Source organism: Amphiura filiformis, chromosome 19 (assembly GCF_039555335.1).
Source record: "Amphiura filiformis chromosome 19, Afil_fr2py, whole genome shotgun sequence".
In the NCBI taxonomy this organism is placed as follows: domain Eukaryota; kingdom Metazoa; phylum Echinodermata; class Ophiuroidea; order Amphilepidida; family Amphiuridae; genus Amphiura; species Amphiura filiformis.
In genome coordinates this window covers 1629946-1645039 of record NC_092646.1, presented here as the reverse complement: position 1 = coordinate 1645039, position 15094 = coordinate 1629946, and positions in this window count along the sequence as shown.

The window sequence follows — 15094 nt, the reverse complement described above, 5'->3', positions numbered from 1 at the left end:
GAGATTTATTGGTGTTATTAAGAAGCTCATTTACGGTCTTAAACATGTCCTTGATACTACAGTTATTATCCACTTTTCCTAATGAATGGAAAAAGGCAAGGGTTACACCTATATACAAGGAGGGTGACAAAAGTGATGTTAGCAACTTTAGACCTATCTCGGTTTTACCTATTATTTCTAAGATCTTAGAACGTGCTGTACACGACCAACTGTATTATTATCTCACATGTAACAATATTTTAAATCCATGTCAATCAGGCTTTAGACGTAATCATAGTACTAATATTACTCTATCAGATGTGACAGATCATATATTAAATAACATGAATAATGGCAAAGTTACAGGTTCAATCTTTTTAGATTTAAAGAAGGCCTTTGATACTGTTAACCATGACCTTCTTATTCATCATATCTTAAGGGTAGATTTTAAGCTGTAAATATAAATTCTTCTCTATCAAATTTTAAAAATATTGACATTTGTGTTCCACAGGGCTCAATATTGGGACCATTGTTATTTATAATATTTGTTAATTCATTGCCAGAAGCCGTAAATAATAGTTGTTAGTGTGTAATGTATGCAGATGATACTCCTCTTTTAGTAGAGCTCATCTGACCCCACTGTTCTTGAAAATAATCTTAATGCGAATCTGAAGAAAATTGCTGACTGGTTTCAGTCTAATCATTTAACTCTAAATACTAAGTAAACGAAATTAACTAATTATAAAAACATATCCCTCACTTATAAAAGTGAGAGCATTGAAAGAGTTGATAAGTATAAGTATTTAGGAGTTACATTTGATCCACATCTTTCTTGGGATGAGCATGTTTATTATCTTTCTTCTAATGTATCAAAACGTATTGGTGTTATTTGTAGAGTGAAAAAGTATCTCCCTGTTAGATCAGTCAAAACACTTGCTCAAGCCTTTGTCTTTCCTCATTTTGACTACTGCAGCTCTGTTTGGTTAAATTTTAGTGCTTCCCACAAAAATGAGCTTCAGATTCTGCAGAATAGACTTGCCCGTATTTTACTTTCTGCAGACATTAGAACATTAGTGGACAAAATGAAGAAAGATTTGGACTGGGTTAAACTTGATAGTAGGTGGGAGAATCAGTTACTTATTTTAGTTTTTAAATGTCTAAAGAACATTGCTCCACATTACTTGTCATCTGACTCATCTCAATTTACCTTCACCTCCTCTACTCATTCTAAGAACACTCGAAGTCAATCACATAACAAATTGGTTGTTCCGAGGTGGAAATTATCTTCTGGGCAGAGAACATTATTTTCATTCCCGGTGGTGGATTTAAGGAAAAATGCACTGTCAGTCAAATAGCCTGATCCATATGGGGGCCCTTTAGTCCAGTCAAAGTGGGTTTTGACTCGCCACTAATTGCAACAGAATTTTTGTCACTGCTATAAATGTCAGAGATGTCCCTGAACAGCATACAAAAAAGTATACTAAAATATACTTGGTGGAAAGGTAGTTTTGGCGGGAAAAGGTCATACAGGGGTCAAATTTCAAAATCGTTCCAATCATTTTAAAAACTATATCAAATTATTCCTCTAGTCATAAGGATTCAGAAAAAATATAGTTTGCCATATATGTGATGTACGATTCTTGAGTTATAACCGAAAAGGTCAAAGGTCAAATGTTGGGTTCAACAGAGGTCAAAAAACTAAAAATTGTCTGATTTTAACCAAAATGGTCTCAAATTGTTCGGCTTGCAAACATAATTCATTTAAAGAATATTTGCACTGTTTAGATTGTTTATTACATGCGTAACATCGAAAACTAGGTCGGGGTCAATAGAGTTCAATGGTCAATGACCTCTTTTACCCTGCTACCTAGGTAACGAAACATCCAAGATATGGCAAACTATTCTTATTTTGGAGTGTTTTAAAGGACGAACACATTGAGACCATTTTAAGGAGATCGGAGCATTTTTTCGAAGTTGACCCACGTGGAGCCCAAAATTTGACCTTTGACCTTTTTGCTTATAACTTGAGAATGGTACATCACAGATATGACAAACTATACTTTTTCTGAATCCTTAAGACTAGAGGAATGCTTTGGTATACTTTTTAAAAAGATTAAAGCAATTTTGAAATTTGACCCTGTATGACCTTTTCCCGCCAAAAACTACCTTTCCACCAAGTATATTTTAGTATATTTTTGGTATGATGTTCAGGAGGACATCTCTAAAATGTATAAAAGTGAAAAAAATTCTGTTGCAATTAGTGGTGGGTGACACCACTAATTTGTTTAGATTGACTGGACTACTTCCAAAGAGACAGATCCCGGTTTTCCAAAGGTGATTGACGTAACGGTTTCGGACTTTTCCAAAGAATCAGGTGAAAGTCGCCAATTTTGGTCAGTTAAATGGCCTATATTTAGCATTTTACGTCACCTTTGATGACCTTGAAATTACTATGGACAAAATACTCAAGTCGACACTAAGTTTAATAACAATCTCTTAACTAATTTGACCTTAGGCACAACATCTAATTTGGTAACGATGGTTCCTTTTATCATACCCTGAACATTTGCACAGTGCTTTCATTTTCTATTTAAATGAAAACGATAATACTATGCAAATATTAATTATTAATGCTTGATACAATTTATTCCATTACCAGGGTATGGCAAAAAGAGTCATCGGTACCTAACCGGCTATACCAAATAAGACCTGGTGCTTTGGGTATCCTCTTTCTTTTATCTTGTTTATTTCTACAAGCTTCGAGCAATATTTATGTAAACTTTTTGTGCGCTTCGCGCGCACCTGGCCCGTTCATTGTTCATATATGATCACTTCGTAGATCGTAGAAATAATCAAAATTCAAAAGTTGTTGCATCTTTGTTCATAGATGTTCAAAGATAGCCTTCCAGTGGTTAAGCTGAAAGCCGCGTACTAACCCTAGAGTAGCTATAGTAGAGTACTACCAAGGGAAGCATTACTTATGTAAAAAAAACACTCGCTCGTATGTGATGATGTGCATACAAAATATGAATACCTCCCAAAGTTTGCTTGTGGCACTTTCAAATTGTCTAATGTCTAAAGATGATTCTAACTTGCTTTCTACTTCACTGCAGAAGAGAATGGGGGAAGAGGCACTTCAGAGGACTCGTTTTGGATTAATAACACAGAAGGCCGAAGCAACCAATCATTTCTTCACAACAAACCCCAAGTACACGATGAAATGCTGGGGAAGTGCTGTCCCCAAAATCAATTTTACATATACTTCTGTATATAGCCAGCATTTCCCAATTTTGAAAGAGGGCGCTCACATTATAACGTCATAGCCCGGGCGTCATAGCTTCATCATGTGGGAAATATTTGTACTTATGTTGGTATGACTGGATAGAGAGAACCCATAGCAATACATTAGTACCAGATATAACGGTATATGACGTTTATAATAATGAAAATTAGGGGGTTGCAACCCCCTTCGTAGTCCAAGTTATAAAATATGGCTCAGTAGTTCTAGGGTTAAAGACAATGGAAGGCATTGTACTCGAATATGTAATTTCTCTACTCAGTCGAGAAAGTAGCTACATCTGGTCTGATGGCACTTGGACGAGTGGTCAGACTTCAAATATAAATTATCTATACAATAATAGGCATCCTCTGTCTATCTGTGTGTGTGTGTGTGTGTGTGTGTGTGTGTCTGTCTGTCCGGAGACTAGGGGTCGCACGTTCCTCAAACTTGGTGGGTGGGTGCAGCTTGGTATGAGAAAGAACGAGTTTATATTTTTTAAGGTCAACAGTCAAGGAGGGTGTCAAGTTCAATTGAAGTCTAATTTCAAACACTTTAAATGGTTCGATAATGAACCCCCACAAAACTAACTTCAGATTAATTAAATACAGTAAAATTTCATTATTACTGGGTGAGAGTCGTCGAAATTCGCCGTGTTGGTTAGGCGCCGATCACTCAGTGTGCAAATTGAACGGCGCGTACCAGTGATCACGGTAGCTGCGAAATTCAGACCCGATTTACTTCCGTGTTCCGATTGTATGGAAAGTGCCAAAGCTGAGCAGTTTTGCCGACACTCTCTATCATGCTACGCCGCCTGGTTTCCACAGTGACCTTTTCGTCAGACCTACTGTTAAGAGGTCATAGGTCAAGAAAGGTACAGATTTCAAATTGCCCCTATGGAGCTCAAACTTGGTGGGTGGGTGGACCTTGGACTAACAAACAAAAAACAAAAGTTTCTACGGTGACCTTTTCATGAGTGCACACCAGTAAATAGGAATCTCTTATATCCTTTTTGAAAAGTCACAGTGTTTCAAACGAGGAAACGTGCAATACGACTTAATATATTTTTTATTTATTTTTATTTATTTCAGACATATTTAAAGAGGGTAGCCAAGATCAGTGATCCAGCACTGCTTTACACAAGGGCCCTCTGTACATGACATCAAGAAAATACAAGTACAAATAAGGTTACAAAGTTACATTATAAATACATTATAAATAGGCATTAAAAGATATAGTATTTTTAAAAGCACATAACAAATTAAGTAGCACCAAAGGGATACAAATATCATACACCAATACACAAATCATTTAACAAAAATATATTATAGCACCCAGACAAAAAGTAAAACAGATACAATCACTCTTCACTTCATACCCGATAAAATACACATGCACCCTGACACATACCAACCTCTCCAACCCCAAGACAACGGAGCACCAAATATACACCTACCACACACATTACACACACCCACCCCCTCAGAGCACCAAATACACACCCCTGTCACAACACACTAAGCCAAAAACATACAATATCCGCACACAAACACAACACTTTGCTATACACACCCCACGACATACCTGACACACCTTCATTGACACCCCACTAACGTTCATCATACACAACCAAGGCTCAACACACACCCAAAAGATGCACACACGTCCTTCATACCTCCGCATATATACGTACGCCCATACAGACACCACCTATTCACTCAGCCCCCCCACACACACACATACCCCTACCCCAGGAAAATAAATAAATAGATTAAAAAACAAATAAAAATAATTATTTAAAAATAAATGAAAATTCAGGAACCTGAGTCAAGTATAAAAGCCTTCAAGTTCTTTTTAAATACCTGTATACTGGTTGAATGTTTGATATGGCAAGGAAGATGATTCCACAGTCCTGCCCCGTGTTTCCTGAAAGTACGCCTTCCCCAGTCAGTTCTGCTGCGTCCAATATAGATGTTATTTGAACTCATGGATCTTGTACCATAACTGTGGGTTTTCATGCTACTAACGATGTTATGCGCCAGGTAATCCGGGGCAAGGCCATGTACACATCTGTAAATAAGAGTTAAAGTAAAATAGTCAGCACGTTGTCTTACAGTCATCCATTTCAGTTCATCGTATATTGCACTAACATGTTTGTCCCGTACTTTACACCTTAATGTTACTCTAGCAACATGATTTTGGAGGATTTGGATTTTATTAACATGCTTATCAGCAGCAGTAGACCAAATTGGGCAGCAATAGTCAATATGAGGTAGTACAATAGCATTATAAAGCATGTTCATGGTATCCTGGTCAATGTATTGCCTAATACGTTTTAAAATACCCAGTCTTTGAGAAATTTTGGAAGTAGTTTTGTCAATGTGAGCTTTCCATTTGAGGTGAGGATCGAAAAATAGACCAAGATATTTGAAAACTTGGACCTGCTCCAACATGACCTGATTGAGGGATATATTGAGTTGAGCATCTTTTAATTTGTGGTGAGAGCCAAACAACATGACTTTGGTTTTAGAGGCATTCACAGTAAGCTTATTATTTTCCATCCAATTTGCTACACTTGAAAGCTCCTTATTAAGTACCTCCTCAATATTGGATACTGTCTTTGCATGAAACATGATTGCTGTGTCATCTGCATATAAAACAGTCTTGGCTTTAGACACAACATTGGGCAAGTCATTGATGAATGAGATAAATAAAAGGGGACCAAGGATTGAACCCTGGGGGAGTCCAACAGTGACTTGTTTGAAGTCAGACTGGACATTATTGAGTAATGTACTTTGCTGCCTATTACTCAAGTAGTTTGAAAACCAGTCCAGCGCTCTACCCTTAATGCCCAAATGCTCTAACTTGGACAAGAGAACATTATAATTGACGGTATCGAATGCCTTTTTCAAATCTAAAAATATGGCACCAGTCAGCTCACCATGGTCCATATTGTCAAGAATGTAGTCAGTGACATCTAGAGCAGCTGTAAGGGTAGAGTGCTGGGGGCGAAAGCCAGATTGGGTATTTGTGAGGAGATTATTTATAAGTAAATGATTATACACCTGTTGATGAATGGCTCTTTCGAGGATTTTAGATACAACTGGCAAAACTGATATGGGTCTATAGTTGCCACAATCTGTACGGGGGCCATCTTTGTAAATAGGGGTGACAATGGCAGTTTTCCATTCTGCTGGTATAATGCCAGAGGAAATAGTGATATTCATAATGTGAGTCAATGGCTTGGTTATTTGAGCAGCCCCCACCCTCAGTAGTCTGGAGTTTAACCCATCAATACCTGTAGCCTTTCCAATACAAAGGGTTGAAAGTTGTTTAAAAACAAACTCTTCATCGATTTTAACAAATTGTAATGGTACACCTGTAAACTCTTCAAGATCTTTCCCTGGGTTACAGCTCTGATTGAAACCTTGAGCTAATTTCTGCCCAATTCCAACAAAGAAATTGTTAAACTCATTAGCAACCTCTTTGGGGTCTGAGATCAACTTACCATCTACAATAACCTCTTTAGTACTGTTATGAGCTTTTGAAGGCAGAAGGGTTTTGATGGTTTTCCATAGCTGCTTACCATTATGTCTATTTTCCGTTATAATACTAGTATAGTAACACCTCTTTACCTGTTTTACCATATTATTTGTCTGATTTTTTATATGACGATATGTTTCCCAATCTATGGCACTCCCAGATTTTTGTGCCTTACCTTTATAGTAGTCACGATCTTTACACAAGGACAGTATCTCTTCAGTAAACCAAGGAGGCTGGTTACCTTTAATACGGACTTGGAGCAAAGGTGCATGCTTGTTAGAGATAGCAATAAATGTATCTTTGAAAATAGTCCAGGCTGTTTCAGGATTCTCTGTCTGAAAAATAACATTCCAGTTCACACTGTTAAGGTCATTTTGAAATGCATCATTGGAAAATTTACGGTAAGTTCTAGTTTTTACAATCCTAGGCTTAACTTTTACAGGACATGTTTTATATGCCATATACACTAAGTTATGATCGCTAAATCCAACTGGTATATTACCAGTTGCATACACTTTCTTGACATTTGAAACCAAAATGAGGTCAATGCAAGTTGCACTTTTTTCAGTTATTCTTGTAGCAGAATCAATAATACTCAAAAGTTGAAATTTTCTACAAATATGATTAATTGGCTTAGCAGTTTTTGGTTTAAGCATGTCACAATTAAAGTCACCAGTGATCACAAGATCACTTTTTTCAATCGAGTCAGTTACATGGATTAGGTGATCATGGAGAACATCAAGAAATGCCACTTTTTCATCAGGCGGTCTGTAAATAGTGCCAATAACAACAGATCTGCTATTTTTTAACATGATTTCAACCCAGATGGATTCCACAGAGTCTGTAGTAAGATCTTGTCTTGGGGAAAACTGCAACTTATCTGTAACGTAGATGGCAACGCCTCCACCACGACGATTTCGATCATGGCGAATGACCGAGTACCCATTTATTGATAGCTCTTCAGTTTGAATATTGTCGGATAGTCTGGTTTCATTGAGGCATATTATATCGAATTGATTGTTTCCAATAAAAATCTGTAGGTTGTCCAGTTTTGTATTGCCATCCCCTAAAAGAGTGACAATGTTAAGATGCGCTATTGTGATACCCTTGGCAGAGGATAAATCCACTACCGGGTTGCAGTTACTGCAAAGGTCGGATGAATTACAACATGGTGGGCCAGGATTAGATTCAATATCATTAGAAAGCTTTAATCGTTGACCACGATAGGCACAGGTGGAATTTGCACCATAGGCTATGGGCCTACCGTGATATCGGCCCTGTTCGATGGCTGTGTAATTACATGTTCGAAGTACAAAGGGAAGATGAACGACAGTCACTAGAGTAAGCCGCTGTATGAGATGACCGTCATTGCTACACGGTTGGGTAAACTTGTTGTCTTGCGTATACGGGTAGTACCTGGGTCCTACTGCATGTACATGTAGTAATAGCAGGCGGCTGACACTGAAAAATTTGCATGGAAAAATGACCCGTCTCCTCCGCAGCCAATTTGGTTCCGCTCCATCGAAATCAAGCCGGTCACGGAGGAGACTACCCTCCTTTGTGTTTGTTCATTTGTGTATGGAGAGCCCTTTTGGAGTCCGGAATGACTTAGGCTACGCTCTCAGCTAGAGTCCGACGCTGCATTGCACTAGAAATACCTTTTCTGTGAAATCGCTATAGAGCCAACCGGGAGCACGTATTCGTTTTGAAAATATAGCATTAAAATTAGTATCACCCTTGTGGCCACCGTGCAGTGGAAAACCTTAATTCTTTCATTAAAAGGAAATGAAAATTAAAAAAACACGGATCTACTTGTGCACCAATAAAATTGGCACAGCAATTTGTCTCAAATATGAATGAATTTTAAGAAACATACGGGGTATGATGAACATTGACCTGACGCCATGATAGTAGGATCTATTAGTCGTTTTATATACAATGTATATACCGTATTGTCATAATACCAATATTTGTCATTATATATAATGAGTAATATCTAGCAACGTAAATGTGCAGTTCATATGCACAAACGAATACTGATCTTTATGATATTCAGGTTTTTGTACATCACATATAACATGTCACATAGGAGGTCATACGTGTTGACCTTCATCTATTGTATTTGTTCATCTGTGTATGGAGAGGATTAGCGCCATTAAAACGCCATCAGTATTAGGGCGTAGTTCAGTGAACTCACCGGATTGCTATTCCAAGTACTTTGATAATACAGATAATATGTATTAATGGGTCGAGGCGATTGCATTGAAAAACCTAATAAATTATTCATAACAGTTACGTAATCAATCGATAGTGCGGACACTTTTATTTGCAAACCACCAAAATTCGTGATCTTTTAGCGTTGGAAAAGAAACCACGTGAATAGAGTGCCCTCTCAAGAATATCAACTCTCTGGTAATAGCAAGGCTGTTAAGCTTAATCCAGTGATGGTATACATAAGCAGAGACATCATTGAGGTAGAGATATAAAAATAAACAAAACGATCTCACCTTTATTGACTGCAGAAAACGTACTTAGCAGTTGAGGATGCTAGCCTATTTGAAGAAGTGCTGGTCTAGTTGCACTGGAACAAGGCTGTTGAATTCCACTGGCTATCATCAACAACACAGTTAGGTTGGTTAAAAGCACAGGAAATCACCACACCAGGAAATTCAGCTGGCATTTATAGTGTAGTGAAGGACTAGTAAGGTAATATTAGGGTTGATAAACTAGTGTACTGATGAGTAAAATGTTATTTTTGGGCAAAAACGTGGGAGCCCTTGCAGTACATGTCCTTACAGTCCGGCAGCCATCTTGTTTCTATAAAACAATAGGAAAGGCTTAAAAACAAACAATTAGGCCCTGATTCATATTTAATCCTCATTTAGGCCTGGGAAATAGATTGTCTGTGAAAAATGAGCAGGATCCGACTTTTTATGAAGATTTAGCTAAACTTTCAAAATGTTTAATGTATTACATTTCAGAAATACCAAGCTATTTGTGAGTCGCCGTAAGCTGTATAATATGTAGGGTGATCTAGTCAGCAACTTTCTGAAAAAAAAAACCCAGCTGGACGTTTTCCCGGACCCTGTTTGTACAGAAAGTCAATGGAGGCTATTTACTGGTGTGCACCCTCATAGGTCAAGAAAGGTAACAATTTCAAATCGCCCGTATGGTGCTCAAACTTGGTGGGTGGGTGGACCTTGGACTAATGCACAGTTTACACGAGGACTCTATTGCTGGAAATTTATTTCCAGCAAGGGAAAGTCCTCGTGTATATTGGTAATGTTGCCAGGCAATACCCCTGGACCTCTGACCTTTCATAGTTTCCTCAAAACAGAACCGGGGCTATTTTTTCAAGACAGTACTACACTCTCCAGAGAGTTTCTCTGGAATGTGGAATGCGTTTTATAGGTCACATAGGGGGGCCCCAGATATAGTTGATTCAGATCATATTGCTGGAAGCAAATGTCCCCATGTAAATTGCATCGCCAGGGCAAGTCATCCATCAAAATAATATTTATGGTTATTATGTAGGCAAGGGTAAAGTCCTCATGTAAATAGGCCTTAACAAATAAAAGTTTCCAACGTGACCTTTTCGTCAGACACACGGTTAAGAGGTCATAGGTCAAAAGGGTATAAATTTCAAATTGCCCCTCTGGAGCTCAAACTTGGTGGGTGGGTGGAACTTGGACTAACAAACAAAGGTTTCCACGGTGACATTTTTGTCAGATCTACAGTTAAGAGGTCATAGGTCAAAAATGTAAAATTTCAAATTGCTCATGGCGCTCAAACTTGGTGGGTGGGTGTAAATTTGGCCAAGAAAGCTGCAATTGAGTTCAGCTGTAAGGACTGTGATCCCAGCCAAATGACACATCCTGATTTTGAGATCTGCAAAAGCCAACAGGTAACCGCTCTAGTATAAAATGATATCTAATCCGGTGCACACCGCATGTGCATAAACACCCACATACACAACCCAACCCACTCATCAAACAATTAACACATCGCTGCAAGCACGCCTTTGAAGTTTCGAAATTATTATATGGGTATATTGATTACTGTCAATTCACTACACACGGGTGAATGGGAGATGTCTTCTAACTTTTTCTAATGGTAAACAAATGAGGTGACAGGACGGTCGGGATTTCCAACCAGGACAAAGTTCTGAAAGACTGACTCACCTATTTGGCATCTCCTTCCCTGATACCCAGTCCCGGTGCAGTTGCATTTAAAATAACCTATTTCATCAATGCACATTCCTTCGTTGTAACATGGGTTGCTGGCGCATTCATCACCATCTGAAAAAAGAAATATTAAACAATGTTGAAAACCAAAAATTGTGACATAAACTCAGTTGCTGAAAAGTATAAAAATTAACATCTATTTAAGGATCCAGACATGCTTAGGCACAACATCTAATTTGGTACCAATGGCTCTTTCTATCATACCCTGAACATTTGCACAGTGCTTTGATTTTCTATTTAAATGAAAATCGATAACACTATGCAAATGTTAATTAATATGCTTGATACAATGTATTTCATTTCCAGGATATGACAAAAATAAACCAGGATATGACAAAAAGAGTCATCGGTACCTAACCGGCTATAGGACCAAATAAGACGTGGTGTCTTAGGTATCCTCCCTCTTTTATCTTGTTTATTTCCACAAGCTTAATTTGTGGTGGCTATGCGCTATTAGCAAGAACTATTAATATCCGTAATAAAATTATGACACCGTTTCTGTGCCATGTTGATTACATGAACAAGGAAACCAGTTACGTACCTTTAAATATGTGTAAGGCTACTGCTTTATCAAACACATGCGATCCTACCCCTCTTGCAACTTGTTCACCATATTTGCTCAGTCTTAATATATCATGGAACGCCCAATCTGCCAAATACAGGTATTCGTCATATATACCAATATCGAAATAGTGACTGTTTTGCATGCTGATGTCGAAGAGCTTTATCCTATTTGCCCCATCGAAGTCTGTTGTTTCAATGGTGTTAAGACCAGAATCACACCAATACATGTTGTTCCCTGAAATGCAATTTTAATGTATTTAGCGCAGATTACCCAGATTAAAGGTCTATTGCCATTTGGTCTAATGCCATTCCGTATAATACCGATTCAGTTTATATACAGTTGGGCTATTACCAGAAAGGCCAATTATTACTTAGTCTAATAATCATATATTTTAATATCCATTTAGTCTAATAGTGTTTAGTCAAACTAACCAGTATTTCTACTAACCATTATAGTCTAATAACCATTTGGTCTAATATTTTTAATAACCATTTGTTAGGTTCAATAATCATATGGTCTAATAACCAGTTAGACTAATGCCATTTCTAAAAACAAAAAACAATTGCCATTTCGTCTACTACTCGTTACGGGCTGTAAATCATGCGTGACGTTTGACCCCAAATGGGCCATGTCAAATGTAAAGGCTGGGGTAGTTTGATATAAAATTGGATGGTTTTTTCACCCAATACACAAATTATTGGTCGAGCTTTGAGTTTTAAAATATTGGACGAGACGAAGTCGAGTCCAATATTTTTAAACTCATAGCGATCATTATTATCATTATTATGTTTTCAGAATCTTTTCTTGGTCAAAAATGTGGTTTTTGGTCAAAAATGCCATTTTTTGGTCAAATATGTGATTTTTGGTAAAAAATGTGATTTTGGTCAAAAATGAGCAAGTCAAAAACGAGTTTTGGTCAAAAATTGTTGAAAACAAATTTTTTTTGGGAAAAAGTGAGCCTATCCAACACAGTCTAAGTTTTGAGTCCAAGTGTTGATTATATTGGACTCTTCAACTCTGTACAAAGTATAGGAAGGAAGATTCTGAGAACATAATAATGGTTATAATCGGTCAAATAATTAGGGAGCTAGAGCCAATTATGTCAAATGTTGACAGAAGAAAGAAAGAAACAGAACCCGCTGAAATGCAAGAGTCCAGCCGTTGCTCGGACTAATCAGAATCTAAGAAAAAGAGACCCTTAGCCAAATGCCATTTGGCTAATAGGTTTTCCTGTTTTTGTCGTCTGCATATTATGGAGTTATACAGTAAGCCAAAGAATTAAGGTCTGTTCACCCCTGTATGTCCTAAATAAAGACAAATATGTCAAAAATAAAACAAGCAGCCAATACCTGTTCTCTTTAGCTCTGATTTAAGACCTTATTTGTTGAAATTATTTGGTTGAGAATTAAAGAAACGGTGATCTAAAATCTAATGAAGAAACGAAATCAAAAGTTGCACTTTTGTGTTCTAATCAATGAAAGCACGACGCTAGTTTTAACGTGCTAATCAATCGAAGCGCAGGGCTAGTTCTCTTGTTCACGAACGTTTTACACAAATCAATAGGGCATTTAATGCAGCAAACACTTTTAAATTGGTTTCTTCCTTGGGTTTTGGGATCGCCGTGTATTTATTTCTTGAACAATTTAAACGAATGAGGTCTTAAATTCGAGCTAAAAGATGCAGCCATTGGCTGCTGGTTCCAATTATGACAGATTATATCTGTCTTTGTTTAGGATATACAGGAGTTGAACATAACTGGTACCTTAATTCTTTGGCTTACTGTATGTGTATTCTAAATCTAATCTAAATCTAAACAAATACTCAATAAAATCGCAAAAGCGACATCTAATTGAGAAGAAAAATGGCCTACGACGAAAACACAAATACTTTTACGAGAATACAGATACATTAAGTTACATTACATTATTACATAGTGCAGTTTTGAAGTGTTGAATACTACAAGACTCTAGAGCAGATGATGGTAGGTTACCGTAAAACCCCGTCTACAAGCATATATAGTGGTTTTTTTATAAAAGCTTAATTAATTCGAAGCAAGCGTTAATATACCAATACAATAGATCGGTCTTAAAATAATACTTGTTTGTATATGCTTGGATCCGTAATTTATTTGCTCAAACTCCATAATGGCGACTGGATTAATGTAGCTTTCATCAGAAGCACACTATATGCTTGTAGACGGGGTTTTACGGTATTCCATTCTGATATGGTATTTGGAAAGAAACTGTATTTGTAAACATTTGATGATACTTTCATGGACCGGAACTTCAGAGGATGATATTGTCTGGTTTGCCTGTGAATATAACCAGGAATTGGAATTGCTATATCTTCTGATTGAATTTTATACATAGTTGCAAGACGGATATTTTTTCGGCGTTCTTGTAGTGTGGGCCAATTTAACTAATTTAGAATGCTAGTTACGGTACCTTCGGTTCTTTTATAGTTATTAACCACAAACCTAGCTGCTCTGCGCTGCACCATTTCTATTTTTTGGATATCAGATGTTGTATATGGATCCCATACAGCGCAGGCAAATTCTAAATGAGGACGAACAAGAGCTATATACATTTGTTGTTTGATGGACTTGGGACAACGGTGTAAATTTCTATGTATAAACCATAGGGTTCTGTTCGCCTTGGCGACAATATTGTTTATATGCAGCGACCATTTTAAATTATGAGATATTTCGACGCCTAAGCATGCATGATGCGTCACACCTTCAAGAATTTCATTTCCCATACTATAAGTACATACAATTGGATGACGTTTTGTGGTGACTCTAAGTGTTTTACATTTGGAAATATTGAAACTCATTTGCCATTTGTTTGACCATTTGTACAGTGATGTAAGGTCAGTTTGCAGGATGTCGTTATCATTAGGTGTTCTGGTAACCCTATAAAGGAGGCAATCATCTGCAAAAAAACCGAATACGGGTTGAATTGTCTATGTGGGAGGCAATGTCGTTTATGTAAACCAAAAACATCAAAGGGCCTAACACCGTACCCTGCGGGACACCAGATAGAACTTGGGCCGGTTGGGCTGATTCGCCATCAACGACAACTTTCTGCGTTCTATTCATTAACCAATTTTGTATCCATTTCCAGATTGAACCCCTTATACCATAATGGTCTAGCTTCTTAAGCAGTCGTTGATGCGGGACGGTGTCGAAGGCCTTTTGAAAATCGAGAATTTGTAGATCTGTTTGCAAGCTATTATCAAGATTTTGTGCAAGGTCTTCTATGGTAATTATCAATTGAGATTCACAGCTATGGTTTGATCTAAATCCATGTTGAAAGTCAGAAAGAATATTGCATTTTTCTAAATGAGACATTATATGACGAAAGAGAATGTGCTCCATGATTTTGCATGTGACTGACGTGAGGGACACTGGCCTGTAATTCACCGGATTGTTTTTCGGCCCCTTTTTAAAAATTGCCGTAATATTGGCAGTAAGCCAGTCACAAGGGA